Source organism: Bubalus bubalis, chromosome 4 (genome assembly GCF_019923935.1).
Source record: "Bubalus bubalis isolate 160015118507 breed Murrah chromosome 4, NDDB_SH_1, whole genome shotgun sequence".
NCBI lineage: Eukaryota > Metazoa > Chordata > Mammalia > Artiodactyla > Bovidae > Bubalus > Bubalus bubalis.
In genome coordinates this window covers 103,357,533-103,364,210 of record NC_059160.1, presented here as the reverse complement: position 1 = coordinate 103,364,210, position 6,678 = coordinate 103,357,533, and positions in this window count along the sequence as shown.

Sequence of the window (6,678 nt, the reverse complement as noted above, 5' to 3'; positions counted from 1 at the left end):
GGACTGGAATGGGTGAATTTCACTCAGATGACTATTATATCAACTACTGTGGGCAAGAATCCTTTAGAAGAAATGGAAGAGCCCTCACAGTCAACAAAAGAGTTCTAAATTCAGTACCTGGATTCAATCTCAAATATGACAGAATGATTTGTGTCATTTCCAAGGCAAACCATTCAGTAGTACAGTAATCAAAGTCTATGCTCCAACCAGTAATGCTGAAGAAGCTGAAGTTGAACAATTCTATGAAGACCTACAAAGCCTTCTAGAACTAACACCCCAAAAAGATGTCCTTTTCATTATAGGGGACTGGAATGCAAAAGTAGGAAGTCAAGAAACACCTGGAGTAACAGGCAAATTGACCTTTGGAGTACAGAATAAAACAGGGCAAAGGCTAATAGAGTTTTGCCAAGAGAATGCACTGGTCATAGCAAACACCCTCTTCCAACAACACAAGAGAAGACTCTACACATGGACATCACCAGATGGTCAATACTGAAATTAAATTGATTATATTCTTTGAAACCAAAGATGGAGAAGCTCTATACAGTCAGCAAAAACAAAACCAGGAGATGACTGGGGCTCAGATCATGAATTCCTTATTGCCAAATTCAGACTTAAAGTGAAAGTGGGGAAAACCACTAGGCCATTTAGGTATGACCTAAGTCAAACCCCTTATGATTATACAGTGGAAGTGAAATAAATTCAAGGGACTATTTGATAGACAGAGTGCCAGAAGAACTATGGATGGAAGTTTGTGAAATTTTTCAGAAGACAGGGATCAAGACCATCCCCAAGAAAAAGAAATATGAAAAAGCAAAATGGCTGTCTGAGGAGGCCTTATAAATAGTTGTGAAAAGAAGAGAAGCAAAAAGCAAAGAGAAAAGGAAAGATATACCCATATGAATTCAGAGTTCCAAAGAACATCAAGGAGAGGTAAGAAAGCCTTTCTCAGTGACCAATGCAAAGACATAGAGGAAAACAATAGAATGGGAAAGACTAGAGATCTCTTCAGGAAAATTAGAGATACCAAGGGAACATTTCATGCAAAGAAGGGCACAATAAAGGACAGAAATGGTATGGACCTGACAGAAGCAGAAGATATTAAGAAGAGGTGGCAAAAATACACAGAACTATAAAAAAAGATTTTCACAACCCAGAAATCACAATAGTGTGATCACTCACCTAGAGCCAGACATTTGGAATGCAAAGTCAAGTGGGCCTTAAGAAGAATCCCTACAAACAAAGTTAGTGGAGGTGATGGAATTCCAGTTGAGCTAGTTCTTATCCTAAAAGATGATACTGTGAAAATGCTGCACTCAATATGTTAGCAAACTTGGAAAACTCAGCAGCGGCCATAGGACTGGAAAAGGTCAGTTTTCATTCCAATTCCAAAGAAAGGAAATGCCAAAGAATGTTGAAGCTACTGCACAATTGCACTCATCTCACACGCTAGCAAAGTAATGCTCAAAATTCTCCAAGCCAGGCTTCAACATTACTTGAACTGTGAACATCCTGATGTTCAAGCTGGATTTAGAAAATGCACAGGAACCAGAGATCAAATTGCCAACATCCATTGGATCATGGAAAAACAAGAGAGTTGCAGAAAAACATCTACTCTACTTTATTGACTATGCCAAAGCCTTTGAATGTGTGGATCACAAGAAACTGTGCAAAATTCATAAAGAGATGGGAATACCAGACCATGTGACCTGCCTCCTGAGAAATCTGTATGCAGATCAAGAAACAACAGTTGGAACTGGACATGGAACAACAGAATGGTTCCAAATAGGAAAAGGAGTATGTCAAGGCTATGTATTGTACCCTGGTTATTTAAATTATGCAGAGTACATCATGAGAAATGCTGGGCTGGATGAAGCACAAGCTGGAATCAAGATTGCCGGAAGAAATATCAATAACCTCAGCTATGCAGATAATAGCACATTTATGGCAGAAAGTGAAGAACTAAAAGGGGCTCTTGATGAAAGTGAAAGAAGAGAGCGAAAAATTTGGCTTAAAGCTCAACATTCAGAAAACTAAGATCATGGCATCTGGTCCCATCACTTAATGACAAATAGATGGGGAAACAGTGGAAACAGTAACAGACTTTATTTTGGGGGGCTCTAAAATCATTGCAGATGGTGACTGCAGCCATGAAATTGAAAGACGCTTGCTCCTTGGAAGAAAAGCTATGACCAACCTAGAGAACATATTTAAAAGCAGAGACATTACTTTGACAACAAAGTCTATCTAGTCAAAGCTATGGTTTATCCAGTAGTCATGTATGGATGTGAGAGTTGGATTACAAAGAAAGCTGAGTGCCAAAGAATTGATGCTTTTGTACTAAGGTGTTGGAGAAGACTCTTGAGAGTCCCTTGGACTGCAAGGAGTTCCAACCAGTCCATCTGAAAAGAAATCAGGCCTGAATATTCACTGGAAGGACTGATGCTGAAGCTGAAACTCCAATACTTCGGCCACCTGATGCGAAGAACTGACTCATTGGAAAAGATCCTGATACTGGGAAAGATTGAATGTGGGAGGAGAAGGGGACAACAGAGGATGGAATGGTTGGATGGCATCACTGACTCAATGGACATGAGCTTCAGTAAACTCTGGGAGTTGGTGATAGATTGGGAGGCCTGGTGTGCTGCAGTCCATGGGGTCACAAAGAGTCAGAGTCGACTGAGCGACTGAACTGAACTGAATTGATTTTTGATGCTTTTAAATAAGGAAGAGATAGAACATAATTATGAATATTTCACAAGAAAATAAACTCATCATTATTCACCATAGACTTTCCTGCCAAAATATCAATCACATAACAGTGAATTCAGTATTGCATGACAGGAAAAGAGACATTACTTTGCCAACAAAGTCTATCTAGTCAAAGCTATGGTTTTTCCAGTAGTCGTGTATGGTAGACTGCTTCACAGCTTCTCCACTAGATGTTAGTCACTGGCACAAGGTAGAACCCAGTTGATTTTATGGAGTTGAACATTGTTTTCTTTTGGGACATGAACCTCGGTACTTCTGTAGAATTCTATACCTCTACCTCTAGGACAATCAAACGAAGAAGCTGACTGCATAGTTTAGAAATCAGGACTTAGGTAAATATTGTGAAATAAAAGCTATATTTGGGATAATCAGAAAAAAAAAGTAACAGTGATCTCAAACTGGTGGTTCTGCAGATGTGTTTTATTTGGTTAATGTAATGTTTAAAAAGTCAACATGTTTAATTTCAGGTATAAATTCTCCAGTTAGGTAGGTTTTCCCACTCATTTGTTGTGCCTTATCATGATTGCCTGCACTAAATTATGTTATCTGCATGTCTACTGAAGTTACTTTGATTCTTAAGCCTTGCTTAAGATGAAACAACAGATAGTCTTAGGACTTGTTCTTGTTCAGTTGCTAAGTTGTGCCTGAATCTTTGCAACCCCATGGAGAGCAGCATGCCAGACTTTCCTGTCCTTCACTATCTCCTGGAGTTTGCTCAAGTTCATGTCCATTGAATCAGTAATGCTATCTAACTATTTCATCCTCTGCCACCCTTCTTTTGTCTTCAGTCTTTCCTAGCATCAGGGTCTTTTCCAATGAGTTGACTCTTCCCATCACATGGCCACAGTATTGGAGTTTCAGCTTCAGCATCAATCCTTTCAATGAATATTCCAGGTTGTTTTCATTTTGGATTGACTGGTTTGATCTCCTCTCAAGTTTTCTCCAGCACCACAGTTCAAAAGCATCAGTTCTTCAGTGCTCAGCCTTCTCTCTGGTCTGACTCTCACATCCATGCATGACTACTGGAAAAACCATAGTTTTGACTATATGACTTTGTCAGAAAAGTGAGATCTTTTCTTTCTTTTTTTTAATTTTTTTGCTTTATTTTTTTTTTAACTTTACAATATTGTATTGGTTTTGTCATACATCAACATGAATCAGCCACAGGTATACATGTGTTCCCCATCCCGAACCCTCCTCCCTCCTCCCTCTCCGTACCATCCCTCTGGGTCATCCCAGTGCATCAACCCCAAGCATCCACTATCGTGCATTGAACCTGGACTGGCAACTCGTTTCATGGGGATGATTTGGGAGAATGGCATTGAAACATATATAATATCTTTTCTTTTTAACATGCTGTCTAGGTTTGTCTTGACTTTCCTTCCAAAGAGCAAGGATCTTTCAATTTCATAGCTGCAGTCACAGTCTGCAGTGATTTTGGAGCCTGAGAAAATAAAATTTGTCACTGCTTCCTCTTTCTCCCCTTTTATTTGCCATGAAGCATTGGGAAATCCAAATTATATGCATTTGATTTGTGACCGTAACATACTTGAGAACAAATCCTATCAAAATATCTTGATGAAGGAACAAGCCCCGTTTTGTATTTTATATATATATATATATATATATATATATATATATATATATAGTTTAATTTCACATTAAAATTGACACTTCAATAAATACATTAGATTTCTAAGGCTGCTGTAACAAAGTACCACAAACTAAGTGGCTTAAACAACAGAAAATGTTTGCCTCACAATTCTGGAGGCTGGAAATCTGAGACCAGGGTATTTATTGGCAGTTTTGGTTTCTTCTGAGGGCTGTAATGGGGAATCTGTTCCATCCTAGCTTCAGGTGGTTTGCTGGCAATCTTTGATGTTCCTTGGTGTACAGAAGTACAGCTTGATCTCTTCCTTCATCGTCACATGGCTTTTTTTTCCCTATGTATGTGCTTCTGGGTCCAATTTTCTCCTCCTATAAGATTACCAGTATTATTGTTTTAGGGCCCACTGACCTCATCCTAAGAAATTACATTTTCAAAGGTCTTATTTCCAAAAAATATCACATTATGAGTTACTGATGGTTAGGCCATCAACTTATGAATGTGAAGGTCACACAATTCTAAACTATTGAATCTAACCATAAGAATGAATTACAATAATAATGTCGTAGGAATGTCAATTTGCTTTAAATATTTCTAAGTGCTTCCTCTATTTTCTATACTTATTTCATGCCTGATCTGTGGTTAAGAATATGTAGATTGGTTCCAGGGCACAAAACACACTGAGTATAGCACTGATTACAAAAATAGGAAAAATATTTAAAACTCCAGAAGGATAGAAAAAGTAAGTTACAATAAATATATCAGAAAGATATTTGCTTTGATATATTCAGAATACTTCTTCTTTTATGAGTACCTTTTCTAGGAAAGCTGTTGTCTCTAATTTCTGTTAGAAGCAATCATTGTAGCTTAGTGTTCTGTGATTCTTTCCTGTTTTTGAAATTCGGCCTACAGATTTTTACTTTCCCTGCTCAGCTAGCCTTAGAGAAATCTTTGCTACGTTAGCTTCTGACAAATCACTATTCACTGGAGATGGAAGCCACATTTCTGTTTCTTTGCTTAGCTTCTTCTAATGTAGCTTCATGCCTCTGAATGAGGAGCTGTTAATGGAGATTATTCTGAATTTGGGTCATTTTTCAGAGGTACTTTTTCAAAACTGGTAATATGAGTCACCCTGAAATGCCTTTCAGTCGGTATAATCTCACTCTAGCAAAAATGTGTTTAAGTTTATGATGTATGCATAGTACTCTATTTTCCTGTTTACCTATTTTCCTATGAATGACCCCTCTCAATCCAGAATTTTCTCTCCTATGAGGATAACAGAAAAAAAAAAAAGATTATAAAAGCATGTAGTTTTTCCTTTAACTCAATCTGTCATGACACAATTAATTCTTCTTTAAAAGAATCTTTATACATAAAGTAATCAATTTTGTGTTTCAGACAAATATATATCTTTCATATAGTTATGGTGATTCAAAATTATTACTTTAAACCTTAAAAGGACTATTGCAGAAATTATTAAAAATATTTTAGTGCTAAGGAGTAAAGTGTCATCATAAAGTTGTATGAATAGATGTAATGAGTATTTTCATTATATAAATGGTACAAAAACTGTTTTATAGGGAAGTCTCATGAATATTTTTAAATAATTACTATGCTAAGTCACTTCAGTCGTGTCCGACTCTGTGCGACTCCATAGACAGCAGTCTAACCAGGCTCCCCAGTCCCTGGGATTCTCCAGGTAAGAACACTGGAGTGGGTTGCCATTTCCTTCTCCAAAATAGTTACTATATCTATACTATATTATATATATATATATATATAATATACTATATTAATATAGCTTGCCAATATAGCTTACCAATAGTTACTATATCAATCAATGGGACCATAAAAGAATAAACTACTATTTTTTGTTAAAAAAACAAACTTAGTAGTGGTAGATAAATTATAAAAGAATACAAGTGAATGTATTTTTCATAGTATGTCCAACTGTGCTGTCCCTTTGGCACTTTTGTTTGCAGTTTTGAAAATAACTATTGAATAATGTGATAACATGATTAAAATAACGCAACCATATACTGTTCATAAATATGTTAAGAAAAAAATTAAAGCAAGTAAAATGCTTTTAATATATTGTAGACTCTGCTAAGAATATGAAATTTGGGACCAGATTAAAATCCTAACTTCCAATGATTTGCTTGTTGACTTGGTCAAATTATTTAATATCTCTCTGTGACTTTAAGTCCTATGGTTTCAACTGTTGATTTTAAAAGAATTGCCAGTCCAGGTTCGATGCACGATACTGGATGCTTGGGGCTGGTGCACTGGGACGACCCAGA